A 14,355-nucleotide genomic window follows, 5' to 3' on the forward strand; every position below is an offset into this window, starting at 1 on the left:
CCCTTTTTGTCATGGAATAGGCTAGTCATCCTCTTCCAGCTTTCTCTGAATTTGATCCAATTGAGTTTGAAGAGAAGTAAACTTCATATCCCATCGAGTGCTTTGATGGTGTAGAGAGGCTGTGAGTCCAGACATCTTTGTATTCAACTCGTGGACAGAGGATACAATGCGATCAAGTTTCTCATCTAGGGAGAGAGTGCTGAAATGAGAGCCACTATGAGATGCAGAAGTTTCTGGTTTGGCTCTCTTCCGACTATGTCCAATGCTGGCATTGAATGTACGCATGTTGATTGGACTTGGTTTTGGGATAGGAGATTCATCTGCCGTTGGATAAATACCCTTGAGCTTCAAGATCCGTGAAATGAGACTGCAGAAAGGAACGCATATCCGTGACTCAGTTCGAAGAACCATTTTGCGCAAAACATGAAAGATATGAGCACAGATGTCTATTTCCACATCAGAGATTAGATCATGAAGAAACAAAGCACGTCCGAGGTTCATATACCCAGTGCTTGATAAGGGGTACAAATTGTGAAACATCACAATTGTAAGCACTCTCAATTTTGGAGAAAGAGAGGAAACACTGATGGATTTGCCATTTGGTGAGAATTCCAAATCTTGACCAAGACTTTCTTTGAGAAGCTCCTCATCAGGACAGAGATCATCATAAACCGGTGAATGTCGGAAAATTGGTCTGTTGATGTGAAGAATTTCTGTCAAATATGTAGGAGAGACAGAAAAGCTCTTTTTCCGAACCCAGCACTTAAGTTCATCTCCTTCCACAATTGCGGTAGCATAAAATTCTTTTACCAGCTCTTCATACGCGTCATCCGGATCAGAGAGAAGGTAATTCCAATCCTTGTGAGCAAACCATTTCGAAATGTCAGTGTCATGAAGTGAGGACTGATCCAAAGCTCTTTCTAGTAATGGTTTGGCATGTAGAAAGAAATTCTCATAAGACTGATAGGCTGCATATGATCTGAACTTGTTGGGATCGAAACTCTTTGATGAAGAGCGAGTCCCTTTTGGTTGAGGTGGGTAATCATCAACATCAATTACTGGTTCCTTCCCTTTGGAACTACCTCCTTTCACAGCAGCTTTCTTGAATGGTGACATGACCAGTCTGCATTATGAACAAGGGAAATGACAGAACACAATCCAACAGACTTTATTAGCAGTGGGTTAGTGGAAATTTAGGTACAACGAAGAAACCCTAATAGCTGGATGAAAATGGTCAGAAAATAGCAATGAGGGACACAAATGGCCCGAATTGAACTACACAGAAGAGGGATTCCAAATAGAACCACATAATCAGCTAAAAAAGAACCCACATTCAACAATACATCAACAAGATACCACACAGGATCATAGTGAAACACGAGATCAACAGCAGATCAGACAAAAATTAGCTAACCCTAGCTAAGCACATGATGAAGAACAAAACCACCAAAATAAACTAGTTCAAAACAGAAACACAAGCTTTCATAAGCTAAGCATGGACAAAGAGTAATAGTTGAGCTAAAAACCCATCACAAAAACACAATCAAATGTGAATAATCCAGAGGGAAAACCATAACAACAAGTAAATAAAAGTTCAAGACAGAAAAAACCATACCTGTTAGTCGACGATTTTGATCTGAAAAGAGGCAACTAATGGAGATCGAAAATGGAGGCACGGTGTGAAAGGGTAAGAGCAGATGAGAAAGACAATGAACAGTCACAAAAAGATCGAGGGAAAAACAAAAATTTTAAAAACTGCCCCTGTATGTCCAAAATATGCGATTTTCGCGACTGAAAAGAGTCGCCAAAAAGTCGCCAGATCAAGCCGCCAAAACACTCAAGGACAAAAATTTGAAAAATTTTTCTAAGTGTTTTTCGCGACTGGAAGGTCTACCCGCGAGTGAGTCGCGAGCTGAGCCGCGAAAATCTCTGAGTGAACCTCGCGACTGGACCTTCCACTCACGAACAAGTCACCAAAAATGACCAGCGAAGATACGACTGAGGCTCGTGACTTGACATACCCGCGACTGAGCCGCCAAAACAGGGCAAAACAGGATTTTTGAAAATTTCAGATTTTTCAAACAAAATACTTTCCAAAAACACCTAAAACACTCAAAAATCTTTTTGTGCTTGAATTAACACAGATTGAGCATGTAAAAACACATTTCATCAAGTACAATCACACAAATGAATATGGCATTTATTGAACATAAACTTGTGTGTTGTGTGTGGATATCAACAATGAGATAGTCCTTCGTCTAATGTGAAGCTTCAATGATCAATTCAACCAAGACATACACAATTAGCACTAGATCATGTGACCCATCTCAATTATAGAAATATGTATATATGACCTCCCACACAACTTGATAACATTAACTTGGAGCTTATCATTTGACTCCACTTTCACTCATAACATTTGATCTTTCTGATCTTTTGAGGCAATCATCTCTCATTGTGAGAGTGATATATGACATTTCACTTTAAAGAACAGGCCTTTGGCCCTTTTTGAATAAACATTCACTTTAATATAAGGTCGCTTACCCTTTTTCCTAGTCAAATACTAGAATGTGCGACAGGCTTTTGCAGCTCAATATCTCTTTTCATTTGGAGATTTACATTTGGTGAGCTCTTTATAGCAAAACAAAAATAAAGAGTGGGAAGATATATAGACACAAGTCTATGCATGTCTTAAGATCAACAAAACCATTCACTAATCATTCATGACAAGTTTGAAGATTTATTTACAACAATCACAAAGATTTCAAGATTTCTCCCACATAGATATGAGTGCAAAGAAACAAGTAATGCTCGAAAATGCACAAAGCCATTAGCACAAAGGTACAAGGCAAAACAAGTTTTGAGATAAAAACTCAACAATGTCAATCAAGCTTTCTGATTTTCTAATTTTTATGTGATTTTTGGATTTTTGACACAAAAGAAGAAAAAGATTGAACAAACATAAAAAGAAGCAACAATATTCACAAATGGACAAACAAACAATAAACATGTTGCACAAAGAGCTAATCAAAGAAGTGTGTGCCCCAACACAAACAGACTTATCATATTATAAATATGTGAAGCACACAACACATAAGAGAGTCAAGGAATTGTACCAACACCAATGGTCTTACGGAGTGATTCAAACCGTGGACCATCGAGAGGCTTGGTGAAGATATCCGTCTTTTGATTGTCGGTGTGTATGAACTCAAGACACACAACTCTTTCCTCTACCAAATCCCGAATGAAATGGTAACGTATCTCTATGTGTTTGGATTTTGAATGCTGGACAGGATTCTTGGAAAGATTGATGGCACTGGTGTTGTCACAGAAGACACACATCGTTTCTTGAGGAATTCCATAGTCATTCATCCAAAGAAGCTGAGTGCAGCAACTTCCAGCAGCGATGTATTCTACTTCTGCAGTAGATAAAGACACGGAATTCTGCTTCTTGCTCATCCACGAGACAAGATTGTTACCAAGATAAAAACAGCCGCCTGAAGTGCTTTTCCGATCGTCTACACTGCCAACCCAGTCAGCATCTGAATACCCAGCAAGACAAGCATTTGAGTCTTTTGAATACCACAGACCATAGTTTGCAGTACCATTCACATATCGAATGATTCGCTTAGCAGCAGTCAGATGAGATTCCTTCGGATTAGCTTGGTACCTGGCACAAACGCCCACACTGAAAGCAATGTCCGGTCTACTGGCTGTAAGGTAGAGCAAACTTCCTATGATGCTCCTATACAATGTAGGACTTACTTCAACTCCCGACGAATCCACATTCAGTTTAGTGGAAGAGCTCATGGGGGTGGAGGCATGTTTTTTGGAGTCTAGTCCAAACTTCTTGACAATGTTTCTGGCATACTTCTCTTGAGATACAAATATACCCTCCTTCTGTTGTTTGACTTGAAGACCCAAGAAAAATGTGAGCTCCCCCACCATACTCATCTCAAACTCCTTCTTCATCTCCTCAGAAAATTCAGTAGCACGATCTTCGATGGTTGCCCCAAACACTATGTCACCAACATAGACTTGTGCCACGAGGAGATAATCTTCATCATTTTTGACAAACAGAGTTCGATCGGCATACCCTCTCTTGAAACCTCTGTCTAGAATATAATGTGTAAGACGATCGTACCAGACTCTAGGCGCTTGTTTTAAGCCATAAAGGGCTTTCTTCAATCTTAGTACATGATCTGGAAAATGAGGATCCTCAAATCCTTTTGGTTGCTCAACAAATACTTCTTCATTTAGATATCCATTCAGAAATGCGCACTTTACATCCATTTGATAAAGTTTGAAATTCAAAGTGCACGCAATGGACATGAGGATTCGAATGGATTCGAGTCTTGCCACCGGAGCGAATGATTCATCAAAATCCACTCCTTCTACTTGAGTGTATCCTTGAGCTACTAACCGAGATTTGTTTCGAATTATCTCTCCATCTTCATCAGTTTTGTTTTTAAAAATCCACTTTGTGCCTATAACATGAACGTTCTCAGGCCGTGGAGCAAGTTCCCACACATCATTCCTCACAAACTGATTCAGCTCTTCATGCATTGACTCTACCCAATTCTCATCTTGAAGAGCCTCTTCAACCCTTTTTGGTTCAAACTGTGCAAAATAACAGTAATATGTTACATGATTGGCTAGCAGAATGTTTCCTTTCCTGAGGCGAAGACCGTCATCAAGAGATCCTATGATATTACTTTCCGGATGATTCTTGATAACTCTTGAAGATGGCCTTTTTGAAGTGGAAACTTCATCACTACGAGATATAGGAGGATGAACTTCTAGAGGAGTAAGAGGACTTGAAGTTCTAAACATCGATCTCGTTTCCATTCTTGGGTTGATGGGAGTCGATTCTACTTCTGGTATAGGTTCTTCACCTTCTATATCTAAAGCTTCTACCTCAACATCGGGCACTTTGGTGCTCGGCCCTTCTACATCATCAATCATTTCCACCTTAGGTAAGGCATCATCAATCTTGACATTTATGGACTCCATCACAGCCTTTGTTCTCTTGTTAAACACTCTATACACTCGACTTGTAGTAGAGTAACCAAGAAAAATACCCTCATCACTTCTTGCATCAAAATTCCCAAGATTCTCTCGATCATTTAGGATATAGCATTTACTTCCAAACACCCGGAAATACTTCACTTTAGGCTTCTTCCCATTCCATATCTCATAGGCAGTCTTCTTTGTACCAACTCGAAAGAAAATCCTATTGCTAATGTGACACGAGGTGTTGACAGCTTCTCCCCAAAATTTTTGAGGTATTTGCTTGTTAAGCAACATGACTCTTGCCATCTCCTGAATCACACAATTTTTTCTCTCTACCACTCCATTTTGTTGTGGAGTTTTGGGAGCTGAAAATTCTCTTTTAATTCCATTCTTCTCACAGAAGGACTCGAATCTTGCATTCTCAAATTCCCTCCCATAATCACTTCTAACTTTGGCTATCGGAATCCCTTTTTCGTTTTGTAGTTTCTTGCACAGAATCTCCAACCTCTCACAAGCTTCTGATTTTTCTCTAAGGAATTCAACCTAAGTGTATCTTGAGTAGTCGTCCATAATGACCATAATGTATCTCTTCCCCCCTAGGCTTTTAGTTCTGGTAGGCCCCATTAGATCAACATGAAGTAACTCCAAGCACCGAGAGGTGGCTATCACATTCACCTTGTGATGACTTGCCTTAGTTTGCTTCCCCATTTGACATGCACCACAAACGGTCTTCTTCACTTTTCCAAACTTAGGAAGTCCCTCGACTGCTTCAAGTTTGGAGACTTTTGCTACTTGTTTGAAGTTGGCATGCCCAAATCTGTGATGCCACAGCTCCAACATATCCACACGAGCACTTCTACACGATATGGGTGCCGTGGGAACTATTCCATAACAGTTATCTGTAGTTCGATTTCCTTCCAAAACCTGAATCCCCTCTTCATTGATGATCAAACATCCCTTCTTAGAGAATTGTACCAGGAAATCATCATCACAAATCTAAGTGATGCTCAGCAAATTCGCCTTCAGCCCTTTTATGAACAGCACATCTTTCAACAGAGGCAAACCAGGTATCTCAATGGTTCCTTTGCCTAGGACTTGAGCATGACTTCCATCACCAAAGGTCACATAGTCACCAACCTTTTCTTTGAGTGTCTTAAACAGTGACTTATCCCCTGTCATATGGCGAGAACACCCACTGTCAAGATACCACAAACACGCATTAAACACCTGCAATGAGGTATGCACAAATAGGTTCACATGTGACAGACATTCTTGACCTTCAAACACAAACTCATCATCAGTTTTCATGCTTCTTTCAGATTGATTTTTCATTTTCAGATTCTCAATCATCTCACACAACATTCTATTCTTTCTTTTATATTTCTTAATCAATGATTTAGATTGAGATATGCTACTGTGTAAGACAAGATTCTGATTTTCAAGATATTCCAGCATGTGAACAAAAACTCTAGCATGTTTCTTAGTTTTTAACAACTCTACAAGATCATCAGTAAGACACTTTTCAGACATATGCATAGAGTCATTTTCACAAACACTTAAGCTACAATTCAGCATGGTATATACCAAAACAACAACCACAACACAGGGGTCTAGGATCACACTTAGGTAATAAAACCACAACAAGTGTACCCGCTCTGATACCAATTTAAAGTTCAAAAACGTGTACAAAACACTTTTGAACGTTTAGACCCCCAAAATACAACTTAACCAATTCAAGCAATATGTCAAACAACTAGTGTGTGGAAACTTAACATATGTTATAATATGAAATAGGTTAAATACTATCTAAGCCATAACAAATTAAAACCACAGCAGATAATAAAAAGGCAAAGATAGAGAGGAAGGAAGATGCAAACACAAAGACAACACGCGATGTGTTATCGAAGAGGAAACCGAAGCCCTCGGCGTAAAACCTCTCCGCCGCCCTCCAAGCGGTAAACAATCCACTAGAAAATACAGTTTGGATACAAGGACAACAATAGACCCTCCAAGCCTAATCTACCCAGTGCACCTAAGCCCTCCAAGCTTCTTGCTCCAACGAGGTTGCGCCGAACCTTTTTCTTTTCTAGCTTCCCGGATTCCGCTACTAGACCGTAGCATCAACCAATGAAGATTGGTTCCTTCCTAACTACTTCCCAGAAACTCAAACAACTGTCTCACAGTGATGATGATGGTGAGAACCATGTTTGGTATAATGCCTCTCAAGGATTTGACAATGGAGAGGAAGAGAGTTGAGGAATTTGAAGAGTCTCTAAGGTAGAGATTGTAGGTGAAACAATCTGGTTTTTCTTTAGGGTTTCTCTCTCAAAATTCTCTCTGGAAGCTCTCTTTCAATCGTGGGTAATAGGGGTATTTATACTGGAGTGGGAGAGGAATGTGAAACGTCAGGTTTTACAAAACAGGGGTGGCTCGCGGTTTGACCTCGCGGCTTGACTAAGTCGCGAGATCCAGTCGCGAGATAACCGTATGGCCAGTTGTCCTGTTTTATCCTGTAGTGCTCCAGCTAGCATGACTGTTCATCTTCCAGCATGCTTGGCACGTGTGCTGCTTCTGGCAGCTTGCAGCCGTGAGTCACCCGCGAGTCACCCGCGAGTCCTAGCCGCGAGTCTCTGTTTTCTTGCACACTCTTGAGCAATCTTCACTCTATCTCACTCACTACCTTTACATCAAACCCACCTAAATACAGGGTTACTAAATGCTGAATTACAAGCAAATTTGGCACGGAATAAAGCCAATTAGATGGTTGAATAAATTCAACCTTACACCTTACCAAAAATCTATTTATCTATTTTATATAACTACTTTACAACTTCTCACATCCTATTCTTTATTATACGAGTAATGTTACAGTCATAAACTATTTTATAACATTTTTACAAATTATTATTGTAGAAAAGTCTTGCTTGCTCTTATCTGGACCCATTATCAACATCACTTTTTCATTTACTAATAGTCACTTACCACATCAACAGTTTGTAAAAAAATTTATAAAATTATTTGTATCACTAGCGTTTTACATCACATTAAAATAATATTATTTTAATGTTAAAGTAGGAGAGAAAATGGAGAAAGTAAGACAAGAGAAGAGATGGGGAATAAAAGAGGAATAAAAGAAATTGCATGTTTAGCTCACCGAGTGCTTTTTATGCATTTTTGTTACATCGTATTATATATCTATTATACATTTTAATAGGCTATGTGAAGATGATAAAATATAGAGCCTGTTGGGCCTACCTTAATGGGCCTGACGGATTGGGACTGTTGGACCTGTGTGAAGATAGTCCCATGCGCTGTGAAAGCCCATCGCTGACAGACGCAGTATGGGCCCATGATCCAAAATCTCTATCGCCCAGAAAAACACTAAGATCCAAAAAGGGAAATCGTTGTTCACCACATTTTGGAGAATTGGTATCATAGTCCCACATTGGAAAGATCTGGAGGTCAAGAAGAAAAGCCACCTCTCCACCACTATAAAAGGACTGACATTCTCGGAAATCAAGGTAAGATTAATTGACCCTCTCTTGCGCTCTAAAAAAGTGAAACGACGACTTCTGACTTGACCTTTGGAGAGTGTTAGGCCGGCACCATACCGGTGCTCTCTAAAGGTCTTCTTCCGTTCATTCTTGGTGTGCAGGTTCGCTTTGAGTCGCGAGTACGGTGTGACTCATTGGTGACAATTTTCAACGTCATCAGTTGGCGCCGTCTGTGGGAAACGTGTAGCGCTTAATCGCTTCCTAGACAAAAGAGTTACATGGTACTTACTCGCTCAATGGCAACCACGAATGACGTACAGGAAAAAGCCCCCACGACTGCCCTTGAAAAACAGGTCAGGACGCTCGCCGCAGCCGTGGAGCGCCTAACCAAACAAAACCACGATCTAGAAGAGCAGCTGAACCAGAAGAATGCGGCGGTCAATAACCAAGGAGCGGATCAAGAAGGGACCAGCGCTGAAAGGAGAGATCAGGACGGACAGCAGGAGAGTAACGCCCCGAGCAGACCAGTGCGACGGGACGTTAACATCCCTTCCCCGACGGATACAGCTCCACAATCCATCATCGTGGAGATGCAGGCGATTAAGGAACAGATGGATGTAATGATGAATGCTCTCAAGGGTCGAGTGTCAAGTGATCTTGACGACCTTGTCAACCGGACTGACTCGCCCTTCACGACAACCGTCAACTCCTGCCCCCTGCCGAATAAGTTCCGCATGCCGAATATGGATAGTTATGACGGAGTCAAGGACCCTCTAGATCACCTAGAGACATTCAAGACCCTGATGCATCTTCAGGGAGTGGCAGACGCGATCATGTGCAGGGCCTTTCCTACTACCCTAAAGGGCGCAGCAAGGATTTGGTTCAGCCGACTAGCACCCAACTCCATCAGCACCTTCAAGGAACTAAGTGCTCAATTTACCACGCACTTCATCGGAGGACATCGGTATAGAAAATCCACGGCTTGTTTAATGAACATCAAGCAGCGAGAGGAGGAGACGTTGCGAGCCTACATATCACGCTTCAATAAGGAAGCGCTCTCGATCGACGAGGCCGACGACAAAATACTGGTAGCAGCATTCACAAATGGGCTGAGGGGGGGTAAGTTTTTGTTCTCCCTGTACAAAAACGATCCTAAGACCATGTCGGAGGTTCTTTACAGGGCCACCAAATATATGAACGCCGAAGACGCGCTACTAGCCCGAGAAGATAGACCCAAGAAAAGAGACAGACAAGAGGATCCCCGGCAGGACCGGGGGCGGAAAAAGGGAAGGATGGGAGACCGAAGGGAGGACAGACGTCCAAAACCCACGGGCGGAAGGTTCACAAGTTTCACCCCGTTAACCGCACCGATAGACCAAGTCCTAATGCAGATTAAGGACGAAGGGTCCCTGACGTTCCCAGGAAAGCTGAAGAGTGATCCCAGCAAAAGGTCCAGAGACAAATATTGCCGCTTCCATCGTGACCACGGCCACGACACGACCGATTGCTATGACTTGAAGCAACAAATCGAAGCCCTTATCCGACAAGGGAAGCTGTAGAAGTTCGTCAACAAGGGAAGAACGGATCAACCCTCACAAGAACAACATCCTCGCCGAGAAGACGGGCGGCCAAGACCCCCGTTAGGGGACATAAGGATGATAATCGGAGGAACGGCTGCGGCCGGATCGTCAAAAAAGGCTCGCAAAACATACCTTCGGATGGTGCAGAATGTCCAGCTGACGGGCATAGTGCCAAGGATAGCAAACAGAGAGAGCCCTGTTTTTTGGTTCTCGGAAGAGGATGCACGGCGCCTACACCATCCACACGACGATGCCCTCGTCGTCAACCTGCGAACAGGAGACTACAACATGCACCGAGTTTTGATCGACAACGGCAGCTCGGCTGATATCATGTACTATCCAGCATTCCAGCAAATGAGGATTGACAGGGAGCAGCTAATACCTACAAATGCTCCGCTCGTTGGTTTCGGAGGAAGTAGGGTATTCCCTTTGGGCTCGGTAACGTTACCGGTGACGGTAGGAGATTACCCCCAACAGATCACCAGGAACGTGACATTCTTGGTGGTCGATTGTTCGTCCGCCTACAATGCTATTCTTGGGCGACCTACACTCAACTCGTGGAAGGCGGTAACATCAACTTACCACCTAATGATCAAGTTCCCAACGGAGTATGGGATAGGAGAGCTACGCGGAAGTCAAGTTGCCGCACGAGAATGCTACGTAGCTATGATGGAAATGCAAGACCAAATCCAGGCCCTGAGCATAGAAGAGCATCGAACGACGGCAGCACCCACAGAGAGGCTGAAGGAGATAACCCTCGACAGTTCCAATCCAGACAGAACAACCAAGATCGGAACGCTTGCCAAACCAGCAATCCGTCAAGAGCTCGTAGCTTTCTTGAGGAGCAATAAGGATGTGTTCGCCTGGAGCCATGAAGATATGCCGGGAATCGATCCCTCGGTCATGGTACACAAATTGAATGTATTGCCCTCATTTCCACCCGTCCGACAAAAGAAGAGAGCGTTCGCACCGGAACGAGACCAAGCAATAGCGGAAGAGGTCCGCAAACTCCAAGAGGCAAGTTTCATCAGGGAAGTCTACTATCCCGATTGGCTGGCGAATGTAGTAATGGTAAAGAAAGCGAGCGGCAAGTGGCGGATGTGCGTGGATTTCACCGATCTTAACAAAGCGTGCCCTAAAGATAGCTACCCCCTTCCAAGGGTCGACGTCCTAGTAGACTCGACGGCTCAACACCAATTATTAAGCTTCATGGACGCTTTCTCGGGTTATAACCAGATCCGCATGCACGAGGCCGATCAGGAGAAGACTTCGTTCGTAACCAGCCAAGGACTATTCTGTTACAAAGTAATGCCATTCGGCCTGAAGAATGCGGGGGCAACATACCAGAGGCTAATGAACAAGATGTTCGCGCAGCAAATCGGGAGGAATGTCCAAGTATATGTCGATGACATGCTGGTAAAGAGCCGGAAGGAGGAAGACCACCTAGAGGACCTTAAGGAAACATTCGGTACGCTTCGATCCTACAACATGAAACTCAATCCGGGAAAGTGCGCATTCGGCGTAACGGCAGGCAAATTCCTAGGGTTCATGGTTTCCCAGAGAGGAATTGAGGCTAATCCGGACAAAATCCGAGCCATAGTAGAGATGACCCCCCCGCGAAATGTGAAGGAGATACAAAGCCTTAACGGCAGGATAGCGGCATTAAATAGGTTTGTGTCGAGAGCAACGGACAAGTGCTTGCCTTTCTTTCGCACATTAAAGAAATCATTCGAGTGGACGGACGAGTGTCAGCAAGCGTTTGAGGAATTAAAGGCATACCTATCTTCACCACCACTATTGAGTCCCTCGCAACCAGGTGAAGAACTTTTCCTTTACTTGGCCGTCTCCTCTGCAGCCGTCAGCGCGGCCTTAATCAGAGAAGAGGATAATGCGCAGAAGCCTGTATACTACGCCAGCCGGGCTCTCCGCGGTGCCGAAGAAAGATACCGACCCATGGAGAAACTCGCTTTTGCATTGGTCACGGCGGCTCGCAAGCTCAAACCCTACTTTCAAGCCCATACCGTGAACGTAATGACCGACAAGCCCTTGCGAAGGGCACTGAGTAATCCTGAAGCCGCTGGTCGACTGACGCTGTGGGCAATAGAATTGAGCGAATTTGATATCAAGTACCGTCCACGTGTAGCCATTAAAGGACAAGCTGTAGCGGACTTCATAGCAGAGTTTACGCATGACAAGCACAAGGGGGCAGAAGAGCCACCCCAGTGGAGCATCTACACCGACGGATCATCCAATCGGCGAATAGGAGGGGCCGGCATAGTTTTGATGTCACCTGAAGGAGACAAGATCGAATGTATGGTCCGTCTCGACTTCCCTATTACCAACAATGAAGCAGAATACGAAGCGGTGGTAGCAGGAATCGACCTAGCCAAAGCCGGCGGAGCTGAAAGTGTGGTCGTTCATTGCGACTCTCAAGTCGTGACCAATCAAATAAATGGAGATTATGAATGCAAGGGGGAAAGGTTGAAGAGATATCTTGATCAAGTAAGGGCGAGTGCCAACGGGCTAAAAGTGACGGTCGTCCAAATACCAAGGGAAGAAAATGAGCTCGCCGATCGGCTAGCCAAAGCCGCCTCAGCAGAACATGTGACGACACTGGGTAATGTACTTTCCTTTGTTCAACTCTTTCCTCTAATAGACCTCGACAATATGCAGGAGATACGCTCTGAAAGAAACTGGACCACCCAGATAACTTCATACTTAAAGGACGGATTATTGCCACAAGAGAAGGAGGCAGCGAGGAAGCTGAAAGTCCAAGCGGCAAGATTCGTCCTGATAAAAGACATTCTTTACAAGAGAGGTTTCTCCCGCCCTTACCTAAGATGCCTCGGGGCTGAGGAGGCAGACTACGTAATGAGGGAAGTACACGAAGGAATATGCGGGAACCACTCTGGATCGCGGTCGTTGGTGCACAAACTGGTACGGGTTGGGTATTACTGGCCAACCATGCAGAAGGATGCCGAGTCTTACGTTAAAAGCTGCGACAAATGCCAGAGGTTCAGCAATTTCATCGGACAGCCAGCTGAGGAGCTGACCCCTATGACGGCTCCATGGCCGTTCGCTCAGTGGGGACTGGATATCATGGGACCTTTCCCAACGGCGGTAAGGCAGCTAAAGTTCTTGGTAGTGGGTATTGACTACTTCACAAAATGGGTAGAAGCGGAAGCCTTGGCCACCATTACAGAAAAGAGCATTAGAAGTTTTGTTTGGCGGTGCATCGTATGCAGGTTTGGTATTCCTAGAGTCCTTGTCTCGGATAACGGGAGGCAGTTCGACAACGGCCACTTCCGGGATTTCTGCACACAGCTAGGAATAAAAAACCACTACTCATCACCCGCCCATCCTCAGGCCAATGGCCAGGTTGAAGTCACGAACCGATCCCTGCTAAAGATTATCAAGACTCGGCTCGAGGGGGCAAAGGGAATATGGCCCGAAGAATTACCGAGCATACTATGGGCATACAGGACAACGGCGAGGACTCCGACAGAAGAGACGCCATTCCGACTGACATACGGGAGTGAGGCGGTCATCCCCGCAGAAGTTGGCCTCACAAGTTACAGGGTTCACAACCATGACGAAGGCAGGAACGACGAATCTATGAGGCTACAGCTGGACCTGATAGATGAGGTAAGGTCGGCGGCTGAGCAAAGGATCGCAAGATACCAGGATCGCATGGCCAGACATTACAACTCCCGGGTCCGACACAGAGACTTCCAAGTAGGAGACCTGGTACTCAGGAGGGTCATGGGTGCAGCTAGAGACCCTACACAGGGAAAACTCGGCCCCAACTGGGAAGGACCTTATAGAGTCACGGCATGGAAAAGGAAAGGAACATACCACCTGGAGACTACAGAGGGGGAGAAGCTACCGCATCCATGGAATGCTGAGCATTTGAGGAAATACTACCAGTGACAGTAACACGGCGAACGGCAACCAATTTTCCATGTGGCCTTTATTAACTATTTATATGTTTTTTTCTTTAAACTGTGCTTCTCTTGCTACAATCTTGTCGTGCCTTTTTTAAGCCCAAGGGGGCAGGTACTTTTCCTTTACGCATCTCTATAATTAGATACAATTATGATCTTCTTCTACTTGGATGTCATTACAATTGTCCTCAAAGTTAACGAAGGCTAGTTAAAAGTCCACAAGATGGACGGACGCAAAATAAAGTCCACAAAGTGGACGGATCACCAAAACGGTGAATAATTCTACAAGTCCATAGAGTGGACGGTATAGCATCCACAAAGTGG

The sequence above is a fragment of the Quercus lobata genome, chromosome 1, assembly GCF_001633185.2.
Source record: "Quercus lobata isolate SW786 chromosome 1, ValleyOak3.0 Primary Assembly, whole genome shotgun sequence".
NCBI classification, from domain to species: Eukaryota; Viridiplantae; Streptophyta; class Magnoliopsida; order Fagales; family Fagaceae; genus Quercus; species Quercus lobata.